At 41.4% G+C, this 12,881-nt stretch overlaps 1 pseudogene; it reads right to left on the bottom strand.

The window, feature by feature from the left end:
* Positions 1 to 11,469: 11,469 nt before the first annotated feature.
* LOC143435731 (aldose reductase-related protein 2 pseudogene) lies at positions 11,470 to 12,400 on the bottom strand (annotated as a pseudogene).
* Between the last annotated feature and the right edge of the window lie 481 nt (positions 12,401 to 12,881).

The raw sequence follows: 12,881 nt of genomic DNA, 5'->3' as shown, positions 1-12,881 counted from the left end.
AATAGTATATCGCTAAGAGCGCCCTGTGTCCCCAGTATGGGGGCGGGGACGGGGGTAAATGCTAGATGCAGTAACATCTTAAATCCAGTACATTGATGAAATTTGGGACGTTCAGACTTTGAGGTATATTGATTTTCACCTGGATTTACTTCCCTAAAGTCAGAAGTGCTGTGCCTATCGGTACGCTTTCACAAGATGCATTCAGGGTCTCATTTGCATGTTTACAGGTTTACAGCTTAGTACTTAGGTTTTTTTTTTTTTATTAATAAGAATGCTATCTGCGTAAGCCTTTTATGTTTTTCAGAAAGGCATATGTTGGACTCAAAGTAAAATAGAGTATGTAGTAAGTATCTTATTAAATGGCTCTTATTTCATGTGGATTTTCTAGGGGCATTTTTACTGTAAGGAATTCTTTGTTCCAATAAAGACACTGCTGCTATCTTTTGGTCCTATCAGAGATTAACCCAGGTTTCCATTTGTGCGGGGCCCTCTTTCCATATAATAGACACCCCTGGCCAGAAGCAGCCAAGAATAGCCTTTTTAATCTGAGGGATACCCAAACATCTCTCTGCTCTGCTCAGATACTTAGGTGATTCGGTTTCCTGGTTTTACTTTTGGGTGTTTTGTTGTGTCGAGTTTGCCTCAGTCATGTAGATAAGACCATAGAAAATGTTTAGATGGCAGAAGTAAGCTGTCGTCTGGGACTGTTGTGATGGCTCATGGGTAAGGGCCCTGGCCCGGAGGCCTAATGACCGTAACTCCATCCATGGGGCCCACATGGTGGATGGAGAGATACACTTTCTGTCAAATTGTATTAAAAAGCCTTTTAAAACTTTTCAGTTTGGAATATTCTAGTACTTCTCTACAAGTTCTGGACTTTTTTTTTTCTAATTTTAAGTAATTCTACTCGTGCCGGTGTTTCATGTTGAGTTAGACCTGTTGGAGCCTGGGGTCCAGAAGGGTGGTCAGCTGGCAGACTTCACCTTTTAGAAAGTGAAGGGTCTTTCTTTAACAAAAAGTTCTGTTCAGTTTTTTTCTCCAAAAGCCACAAAGTAGCGTCTTGAAACTGGGGTGAGAATCCAGAGGTATGTCACTATCAGCTGTGACCAATGTCCAAGATTATAGTCCTTGGAGCCAAGAGTATGTCCTTCCATCTCTAAACCCACAAGCTTTGTCTCGGGAAGTTTGAACTTGGAAAGCAAGAAACACAGAATTTTTAACTAGCACAAAGCTCTTGCTCATGGAATTCACAATCCGGGGACCTTTTTCTTTCTTTTCAGGTGCTATGGCTCTAACCCAGGGCCTCACACATGGTAGGCAGACACCCACCCTCTCAGCTCCGTCCTCAGTCTCTGGCTCTATCATATCAAGTGACATGGTTCACAGTGTAGATGAATGTACACTATGTAAACAGCTACTGCATTTACAATGTGTGAAATTGCCATTTGTAATGTCAATAAATGTAATAAACATGTTTTGGTCAATCTAATCGCTCTCTCTGTACATTTACTCTTCTTGCCACTTTTCCAAACGAATCATCATCCCTTACACTGCTCCAGTCCTCCTCAGCCGCCTTGCAAGGGAAGATTGTGTACTGTGCGTGTAACACAGCAATGATGTGCTGGTCCAGTTTTGTTGTTTGCTAATTTAAAAGAACAAAGATTTAGGGTACAGTGTTGCAAGCCTTTACCTTTAATCTCAGCACTTGAGAATCACGGGCAAAAGCAGGCAGATCTCTGCGAGTCTAAAGTCAACCTGGTCTACAAATCAAAGTTTCAGGCCAGCCAGAATGACACAGTGAGACCCTATCTTTAAAAAGCGTACTGTTTTTTCAAAGAATTATTTATTTTATGTACGAGTACACTGTAGCTGTCACAGACACACTACAAGAGGGCGTCAGATCCCATTACAGATGGTTGTGAGCCACCCTGTGCTTGCTGGGAATTGAACTCAGGACCTTTGGAAGAGCAATCAGTGCTCTTAACCGCTGAGCCATCTCTCCAGCACAAAATGTGTAAAATTTTTTAAGTAAATAAAATTTCCAAGCACAGTGATGCATGCCTTGTAATCCCAGCACTTTAGGGTGGAGTCCAGAGAACCAGGAATGTAAGATGATTCTTGGCTATAAAATGAGTTCCAGCCAATCACAGCTGCATGAAATCCTGTCTCAAAAAAATTAAATTAAGAAAAACTTAAAACCTGCTATCAAAACCACTGTGACAAAGTGTCTAGATATAGCATTAACTGGTGGCACTGAGACATTTGGTTGTGATTATAACAAACTCCATGTTGTTCAGAGGGCTTACATGTACAGTTCTGGCTCATGATACAGAGTCTCATCGTTTGGGGTAGCCCAATTATCTCTAATAACCAAAGGAGGAAATTTTTAAATGGTGGTGCTATTGTAGGCAGGCATAATGTCTACCTTCAAACACCAAGTTCTGGCTTACTCCTAAACTGTACCCAGAGCAGAAACTACAGAGAAAATAATAAGCTTCAATGGTTTCAGACGTAGTTCAGCACAAAGGAGACAGTTTTGGAGTTCAAGTGTGACCAAACAGAGGAACTTTACAAAGCTTGGCTTTTCCATCAAAACAAATGACTGGGCATTAGGAGCAGAAACCATGAGCTGGGACTAGGCCTTAAGAAAGTGTGACAAAGGCCTTAATAAGATAAAGGAACTAATCAGTAACTAAGCTGCCTACCGAAAAGACTAATATTTAGAGAAAGAAATAAAAAGGGTCTGAAGAAATAGTTGAGTGTTAAGAGAAAACTTGTCTCTTATTACTAGGAGACAATCTCACAGCAAGCACCTTGATGCCCACGAATGAGCTGAACAAGGATGAAACCAAGGAACATACCACACTGGATGGAGAAAAGCCCACGAGCCTTCAACCCTACACAAGAACTCTGGGCAACTGAGGGAAGTTGGGCAAAGGAGAGGTGGCCTTCCCCAGGAGGAACACAACAATGGTTCTCCATTGCCAATGATCAGCCCTGAAAACATACAAACAATTAGTGTTATATGGACTAAACAGGTTATGTCTAGAAATATCTGCATACACATCCATGCATGCAGTAGAAAAGAAGCCATGAATTTGAAGAACAGCAGGGAAGGTAGAGTTTGCAGGGAGGAAAAGGAAAGGAGAAATGTAATTCAATAATCTCAAGGGAGGAAGAAAAAACTTATTCCAAAAGACCCAAGATTAATTCCCAGGACCTTCATGGTGGTTCACAGTGGCCTCTAACTCCATCTAGGATCCAATGTCCTGTTACAACCTCCTCATGCACCAGGCATATAAGTGGTGCACCGTCAGTCAGTCATACACGCAAGCAAAACATCCATGCACATGAAAATAAAAATAATTAACATGTACTTTGTGAGCCACCTTTCCTGAGTAAGTGTACCAGCCCTCATCAAAGAAGCCTCTCTGGCAAATGAAGGCTATGATAGAAAACCACAATTGGACACTAGGCAGAGATGGCAGATCATGGAGCGCCCAACACGAATGCGTACATCTGTAGCACAGATCCTGGATCCACCGAAGCGTGGACAGAAAGATTGTAAAAGCCAGAATTCTAGGAAGTCTGCTGTGAAACAGTCTTTCTTAGAAATAGCTGCACAAACAAGGATGGAGCCATGTCAACATCCATGGACATGATCATGGGAAATCCTGTGGTGTCTCGCCCCCTAGACAGAGAACTATGGGTAACGAATAAGTGCCCATAGTTAAAAAATTAACCTCTCTCAGGAATGAGCCCCTTTATCTCTCCTAACCAGAGTGACACTCAGCCCTGCATTGGCCAACGAGAACAGACTTGGCAGCAATATAAATATATATAAACACACACACAAACATAAATACAAACATAAATTTTGTAATGATGGTCAAAAAAGCTATCAACTTGAGAGGGGCGTGGGGAAGATTTGAGGTAAGGTAACTACAGGGAGAGCTAAAACACGGAATGAGAAGGGTTTGGGGGAAGGTGGTTGGGAAGAACTAACATAAAAGGGAGGAGGGAAAGTGATATAATTCTATTTCAACTAAAAAAATATTATTTAAAAAATGACCTACAACTAGTAACAATATAAACTAAAAATCAGAATGTATGGTCAGTAGGGGAAAAAAAAAAACAAAAATCTGAGATGGTAACATCTAACAAGAAGACTTTCAAACTTAAAAACACATTAAAGTAAATCGAAAGGACCAAGACACAGAGTAAGACAGAGAATTCAGGAAGGAGAGGAACTAAAGAACAAAGCTAAAGAACGTAGCACCTGGAGCCAAGAGAACTGGATCGGCGAGGTCAATGGCCAAGCAGAGCAGTTTTAAAATCAAATATGCAGAGGAGTGGGGAGGTGGCTCATGCCTTTGCTACACAAGCATGAGACCCTGAGTTCAGTAGGGAGACAGAGACTAGAGGGGCCCTAGAACTCGCTGGCCATCTGGTCAACCTAATACTCTTCAGGCTGAGGCTTTGCTCAAAAAGTAAAGAGGAGAATAATTAAGGAACACACCCAACATCAACCTGTGGTGTCTGCACACACACACACACACAGATAAGCACATACAAAATTTTACCTTCAAAAGCAAACACAACACTGCCTTTGTTTGCTGTTTTGGGGATGGAATCAATGGCCTTGTGAGCAAAAGGCAAATGCCAAACCACTGAGCTACATCCTCTTCCTTTGTTCTGTTTTTAAAATAAGGATCCCCATCACTGGCATGGCTCCTGGACTCGGTTCAGCCCAGGATGGGCTCAAGTTCTCAGTTCTCATCCGTCCAGCCTGAGTGCTTGAATTACAGGGATGTGCCACCACAAACAACTATATTTTTTTCTGAGTGGATAGGACCATGAAGGCCTGTGAGACAGAACCAAACGAGAGAGAGACAGGAACACCAAAATACATTTAAAGAAATATAGGTTAACTTTTTCTTAAATTGACTTAAAAAAAAAAAAAAGTCGGCCAATAGAGAAAGCCAACGACTGCCCCCTAAGTAAAATAAAGAGAAAGAAAACACACACACACAATAATTAAAATGAAATCAGCACAGTGAAGAGGAAGGCTGAACAACAGACACAGGAAGGAAGTCTCATTAGCAGAAAGCCATGTAACTGCTGACAGTCCATTGGAAATGAGGAAGGTCACAAAAAAGTCACAGTCTTTGAGGTTCTCAACCCCAGGTGGTTGGATAGGAAGGAAAACAAAGGATTCTATCTGCAGGAAGATGGCTTCAAAATCGAAAGAAAATTCAGAATATTTTCACATAAACAAAAATGAGAATGTGTTCATTACGTGCCCATGGTAGCAGAATACAGAAGAATTTCTAGTAGGGAAATCCGTAGCCGTGGTTGGGCAAAGTTAAACCAGGTTTCCTTTCTCAAAAACTAAATGACCATTCAAAAGATTAAAATGGTTCTTTTTTAAAAACCAGTTTTTTTAAACTATTGCTTAATTACAAAGAAACTACACACAATAGGAAGAATACACTCAACATCTGTGCCTTTAGTAATAAAATTCTCAATAAACCAAGAATAGCAGTTCTTTCTCCAGCCAGATAAAGACTTTCTGTGGAAAAACCTACAAGAAACACTACGGTTTACAGTGAAATACTCAGATGTTTTTAATCAGAATTGCTGTCCACCGAAAACAGGGAACAATGCAAAAGCATATGCTTTTATTGCTTCTATTACACATTGTACTAAAGTTTCTAGATAAATATGGAAACGTGTTTGGTTGTAATGCCGGGACACTGTGTGAAAAGAAGAACACTGTGTCCGTTGGCTTTGAGCAGTTGTGCATGATCTGCCTTGGTGTGGCGTTAGTTACATTTCCTGGGTTTTCTGAGGTTTTCCACTCTCCATGTGTGGGTTAATCATTAGCTTCACTGAGTCTGGAAAACTTTCAGCTTTTACTTCTTTCCTTTTACTCATATCCTTTCCTCTGTGTAAGAATCCACTTCACACAGCCCTGGAGGCTGAGCCACTTTCATTTTGGACTGGACTGCTTTATTAGCTGTCTGTCTGTCTGTCTGTCTGATCTCTGCCATCTGAATGTCTATCTTTATTATTAGGTAGGGATGCTTTTATTTTCCCAAAGTTTCATTTTGGGTAATTTCCACAATGCTATGCTAAAGCTTACAAATTCTTCTCTGCTCTCCAATCTAGTACTAATCACACATACCACAGTTTTAAATCTTGTGTTTCAGTGTTTTCTTGGCCCCCACCCTGGTATCTCTCATATCCTCAATGTCTCTAGTCTAGGATATTTGGGGTATGGCTTTATCATTTTAATGTTTTTTTCTGCTAATTGTAATGTCTATGTCAGTCCAAAATCAGTTTTGATAGTTTCCCCTATTTTGGATCTTATTTTCTGCAACTGTATATGTCTGATTATATATATCCAGTTCTTACTGGACGCCAGACTTGTGAATCTTTTAGTCTGTTAAGTGATGGATATTTTTCTGTATTTCTATAAATGTTCCAGAGCTTTGTTCTGGGATGAGATTAAATTACTTGGAAACCGCTTGTTTCAGCTCCATTTATGAATTGCTTGGCAGGTTCAGAACAGTTTCCAAACCAGCATCTACCACTAATGATCACCCTCCTGAAGCAAGCTCCCCCAAACCTTCTTTCCAACGTCACATGCTTTGAGTTTTTCTCACAGCCGGTGTGAAGGAGCTGTCCAGGCTCCATGTGAATACCTGCCACTGTTCTTGCCATGCTTTCTCATGGACCCCAATCAAGTTTCTCGTTGGCACCTGTATGCCAATAAATGACAAAAATACACCAGATTTTGCTGTGTGAGTAAAGCGCCTCCTCTCCAGTGTCCTATCTTGCAGATTCTAGCTACCTTGGTTTCCATGGACTGTCAACTTTATCCGTCAACTTAGGGTGTCGACTGGGTTCCTCCTGGCACAATTCCACCAAGTCTCAAAGCAGTCAAGGAGGAAATCTCCAGACTAGGTCTGTTTGCCAGTCCCCAGTTGGAAATCTTTCTACGATGGATGACATTGTCTTGACAGTTGTCTTCTATTTGGAGTATTTCAGACAAGGGGCTAAATTTAGTCCCTGTTAATCTTGACTTAAAACAGAACTCAAGGCCTTACGAAGGGGAGAGCGATCACTGGCCTTAGCTGGTATTAGTTCAAAACCTGTGTAACTGCAATTCATAACACTGTTTGGAGGAGGGACTGAAGGAAAGATGGGAACTTTAATTAGAAATAACACAGAAAAAAATAAAACCCCACCTAATAATAAAATGAACAAATGATATCAGCAATCAGACAGACAGACAGATAGACAGACAGACAGGTAGTAAAGCAGCTCAGTCCAATTCCAGCCCACCTAAGCTCTTATGGTCCATGTATGTCCTATGCTTAAAATGAAAATATGCTGCCTCCCTAAACTGTATGTGAATATGATCACTCACTGTATCTGTCAAAAGTCCTTATATACTCCACATACCAAAGACAAAGGACAAAGACACCCGAATCTGAGGTGTCCTGCCAGACTCCACCCATACTAAACGTGACAAAACTTTATACTTAGATAAGTAAGCAATGCTAGCTTACCCAAGAGAGTCACTACAGCCAGAGAGAGGGCTGTACAACACATCCGGGTTCTTCGTGTCACTCATTTGTGTGAACATGATCTGTGTGCAAACCTCCTCCTCTAAATGTAACTTCTGTAACTCCACCATGGACTCCAAGGGCGTGAGGACTGCAGCTTTAGACTGTGGAGTTTAGACTGGAACCTTTGTGTTCCAGCCAATCCTGCTGACCAGTGAAAGAATGCATACCCCTAGTACTGATTACTGAATCCTAACAAGGGTTCATGAAGCGGCTGGAGAGATGGATGGCCCAGAAGTGAGGAGCATGCGTAGAAGGTGTCGATTCAGTTCCCAGCACCCACAGGGTATCTATTCCCAACTCACAACCATCTGTAACTCCAGGGTGTCTTGATACCCTCTTCTGGCCTCTGTGGGCACAGGCACACACAGTGTATATAATGCATGCAAGCAGACACTCATACACATTAAAATAAAAATAAACATTTTTAACATTATTTGAAGCAGGGTTTTGCTATATAACTTTGGTTGGCTTGGAACTCACTATGTAGACTAGGCTGGCTTCAAATTCACCGAGATCAGCCTGTCTCTGCCTCCCAAGTGCTGAGATCAAGGGCTTGAGTCATCATACCTAGATAAAAATAAATCTTTGAAAAAGTACACTGAGTTTCACTAAATACATAGGTCTCAAGTTATTTTCTACGTCTTATATGATAGATAGATGATAGCTAGGTGGATAGATAGTAGATGATAGATGGACAGCTAGATAGAGAAATAGAGATAGATGTTAGATGCTTAGTAGACAGTAGATGAGTGTTAAATGATAAATAATAGATAGATGATAGATAGATAGATAGATAGATAGATAGATAGATAGACACACACACATACATACATACATACATACATACATACTTAGGTACATAGATGATAGGTGATTGACAGATATAGATAGTAGATAATAGGTAGATGATAGTAGATGATAGATAATATCTGGTAGATAGATGATAAATAATATATTGATATAATTGATAGATAGATAGATAGATGATCATTAAATCAACAAAACTTTTCTATGTTAATGAAGACATTCTTAGGTGATGAGAAGAACATTAGGGAAATAGACATTTAAGCAACAGAAATATATGATATAAAGCAAATTTTCTAGTTTCAACTATGTCACAGTTTGTTCATTTGGGGGCTTTTTATGTTGGCCAAACAAATTCAACTTTCTGTGTATTAAAGAAGTGGGAAGCATTTTACATTCCAAATGACACCAACAACTGTTTGTTCTTTGTGACGGTGACCGTGAAAGTCAGGCTTTCTTTTCTATCTCATTGGCCATTGGTGTAATAGGAACCACACATGACTAATCACTCACTGGGCACATTTGTCACATTTACCCATTCAAAAAAGTGAATTCTTTGAAAATTTTGTTTTGGGGAGGAGGAGTTTGGAAACTGAAAGTTTTCCCTGTTTCCTTCTATTTACAACTTAACAAATCCTTCTACTATAATGTTATTTAATACATAAATCACATTGCTATATATAAAATATGGTTAATAAAAACAAATAAATGTAAGGCAAGACGTCATTACAGAAAAAAATGAAAGAACACCCTGCATCCTATGAGATCACCATGGATAAAAGTTGGATATCAACAATAAGAGAAACAACAGAAAGCTTGCAAACTCATGGAAACTGAACAAACTCACTACTGACTGAAAAATGGGTGAGAACAGAAATTAAGAAATAAAGACTTTCTAGAGTTGAATGAAAATAAATACACAACATGCCAAAACTCATGGGACACAATGAAGGCAGCTCCAAGAGGCAATTTCACAGAACCAAGTGCCTCTGTAAAAAAGTTGGAGAGGCCTCATTGTAGTAGCCTAACAGCATCTGGAAGCTCAAGAACCAGCAGAAGAACTCACACTTGGGACTGAATTACATCTAACTTGAGTTGTTGTCCAAACGGGTCCCATGGAAATCCTCAAACAACCCAGGCTGTTGCCAAGACTAGACACTGCTCTCCACAGACTGACAGCAAGGCCCCATTGATGAAGACGCCACCCACGAAACTCAATAAACAGAGAGAAGCCAAGCTCGCGCCTATGTGAAGCCTTCATCCCTACATGCTGCCAGAGGAGAAACAAACTTCAACCCAGCCACAAACCATTTGATCTACAATGGTGTCCCACATGCAAGATGCAAAATGCTAAGGTAATTGTGGCCTGAACCTTATGGGAGTAACCAACCAATATCTGATATGACAGAAGGCCCCCTGGCCATGATGAGACCCATACCCAATACCGTTTGAGTGGCCCAAAGCCTGAGACTAGATAGCTCAAGGACCTAGTATAGAACCAAATACTACTGTTCTAAACAAACAGAAAAGTTCAATAAAATGACTCCTAATGACATTCTGCTATATTCATAGAGCAGCCCCTTGCTCGGCCATCATCGGAGAAGCTTAACTACTTGCAATTAAAAGTTAGTCGGCTCTAAGTGAGTCTCACTGGGGAAACAAAGTATTCTTAAGGATCTTTTGTGTATATATTATAAGGTTTTTATGAGATGTATGACAAAGTGGGTCTGTGTTTCCTGTGCATTCTCTTGAGTTCTTTTCCTTGTTTTTCCTCCCCAATTCGGATGTGTTAGGGTTTTGTTGTTGATGTTTTTTTATACTATATTAATTATATTATATTGTATTACATTATATTATATTATATGCCTATTTGTTTTCTAATGAGAAACAGACAAGGGTTGGATTTGAGTGGGAGGGAGGTGGGGAGGAACTTGGAGTAGGGCGGGGAGGAATGTAATGAGGATATATTATGGTGTATTATGTAAGGCGGAGCTATTTTCAATAAATGGGGAAATCGTATTTGAAGGCATCTTTAACGCTGGCTGAGTCGGATCACTAGAATCCTACCTCTCAAGGTGATCTGTAACTTTCAAGTTTAAACAAAGGTTTCTTTGCTATGGACAGACACGACTGCTCTTTTTACCTTCCCTTCTTCGGTTTATCTGCAGGGTTGGGAAGCTTCTCTGCTAACGGGGAAACAAAGGAAAGCTTGTATCTGTGCCTTCCCACTGGGGTGAGCAGCACAGCAGACTCCTAAGGTGTGTGCCCTGCAGATCCCTGAAATTCCTTTCACTCAGCAGTGTTTTTAAATATTCTATAGCAAAATGACCAGTTGGATGGAGAGAGAATGCGTTGTGAAGCTCTTAGACAGAACCATCCCACGTGTGCTTCACCTCCTCCATAGGTCTTTTGTTGGCGTGTGGAAAGCAAGCAGGTGAAGCCCAGTCCCTGCCGTAGTGACATCATCTCTGGCATATTAATGCTCCGGCAGGCAGGCTACTGCCATGGAAAGCTTCTTTTATATGTACAAGTCTTCTTCTTATACAATGTATCTCCTCTGTCTCTGCTCCTCCTTTTTTTTTAGAGATACCTTGCTCCCAACTGTGCAGTTGAACTGTGTTCCAAGTACCAGCTCCACCTCTTAAGTTTTAACACTGAGGGAACTTGACTTAATCCCTTCCAGCTTGAATCTCCGCATCTGGAGGAAAGTTAGTTGTTTTTTTTTTAATGTTTGTTAATGTTATGGTTCCTTATTATTTTATGTTTATATCCTCAAGTGTTCCCAGAGAGCGTTACTCGGCTTTTGACAAACATTTGGTCAGATCAAATTAGTGAAGAAGATGTCTATTCATTTTCCCGAGGCACATTTGTGTGCAACAGTCTGTCCCTGATTCAGCGTGGGGATTTACACACAGCCTTGCCTACTGCACGATGTCAGGCAGGCTGGGCTTAAACAGGACTCCCATAGTGAGGTGAGCATCAGCAAAGAGGAGGCCTCATGGACTGATTCGGCTTCAGTATTCTGCGTTTAGGGATATTCTTCCATGTTTACTGTCTCAGGCAGCAGGCAGGCTCTCCAGTTTCTGTTGAAGCTAAGGATAGTGGCCATCTCCTTGTCACTCAACTGGAAGTCAAAGACCTGAATGTTCTCCTGCATACGCGCTGGTGTCACAGACTTCGGGGTCACCACCACATTCCTCTGGATGTGGAACCAAATCAGAACCTGGGCTGAGGTTTTCTTATGCTTGGCAGCAATCTCTTTAATTTTGGGGTCCTCTAGTAGTAAAGGATTCTCTGGCTTGGAGCTAGGCCTGTCTGGGGAGCCCAGAGGTACAGTGTAGGTGTGACAGTGATGTCCTTGGAGTGACAGTACTGGGTCAGTTTTTCCTGGGTGAGGTAAGGGTGACACTCGACCTGGTTAGTCACAGGCTTATGTTTCAGTCCAGGCTTTTCAGGAGTCTTTCAATATGGAAATGGTTGAATTTGGAGACACCCAGAGCTTTCACCAGCCCCTGGTCCACCAATTCCTCCATGTCCCCCCAGGCTTCCAAGAACGTTGTTTTTACTGGTTAGGATATTGTCTTGATCATCTTTGGGCAATGGCTGAAGTCCCTGTGGCCAGTGAAGAAGATAGAGGTCCAAATAGTCCAGCTTCCGATCCGTGAGTGTCTTCTGAAAGGCTTCCCTTAGTAGTTTTTTTCTCAAAGCAGGTGGGCCACAATTTGCTGGCAATGAAGAGATCCTCCCACTTCACAGCCTTCTCTTTGATCTTCTCTCGGATGGCTTCTCCCACCTCATCCTCATTGCGATGTGCATCCGCACAATCAATATGACAATACCCAGCATCAATGGCCACCTTCACAACTTCTTTGACTTGGTTTAGGGGAGACTTCCAGGTGCCCAGACCCACAATGGGCATCTTGGCTTTGGTACTGAGCTCCACGAAGGTGGCCATGGTTGCTGCCGAAATCTTTCTGTGTCCTGGTTAAAGAGGTGGATGGAGGCTTTGTGTCTGGAGGATAGTTAGCTAATGCCAACTGATAGTATTAGCATAGGACTATGCGGGAATGTCTGTAAGGAGGGACAGGAGCCATGACTCGGAAGTTAAGAGCACTGCAGACTCTTCTGGAGGACCTTGGTTCAAGTCCCAGCACTCGTATGGCATTCACAGTCATCTGTAACTTCAGTCCCAGAGGATCTGATGCCCTTTTCTAACTTCTGTGGACACTGCATGCAAGTGGAGAACAGACATGTATGCTGACAAAACCCATACACATAAAATGAATACTAAGGTAAAAAAAAAATTAAAAGATTTTTTTATAAAGAGCTTGAAACAATTCCAGCTGTCTTAGGTTTTACTGCTGTGAACAGACACCATGACCAAGGCAAGTCTTATAAAGGACAGCATTTAATTGGGGCTGGCTTACAGGTTCAGAGGTT

Source organism: Arvicanthis niloticus, chromosome 22 (assembly GCF_011762505.2).
Source record: "Arvicanthis niloticus isolate mArvNil1 chromosome 22, mArvNil1.pat.X, whole genome shotgun sequence".
Taxonomy (NCBI): Eukaryota; Metazoa; Chordata; class Mammalia; order Rodentia; family Muridae; genus Arvicanthis; species Arvicanthis niloticus.
The sequence above is the reverse complement of the archived record's forward strand: the minus strand, read 5'-3'. Positions and strand labels throughout refer to the sequence as shown.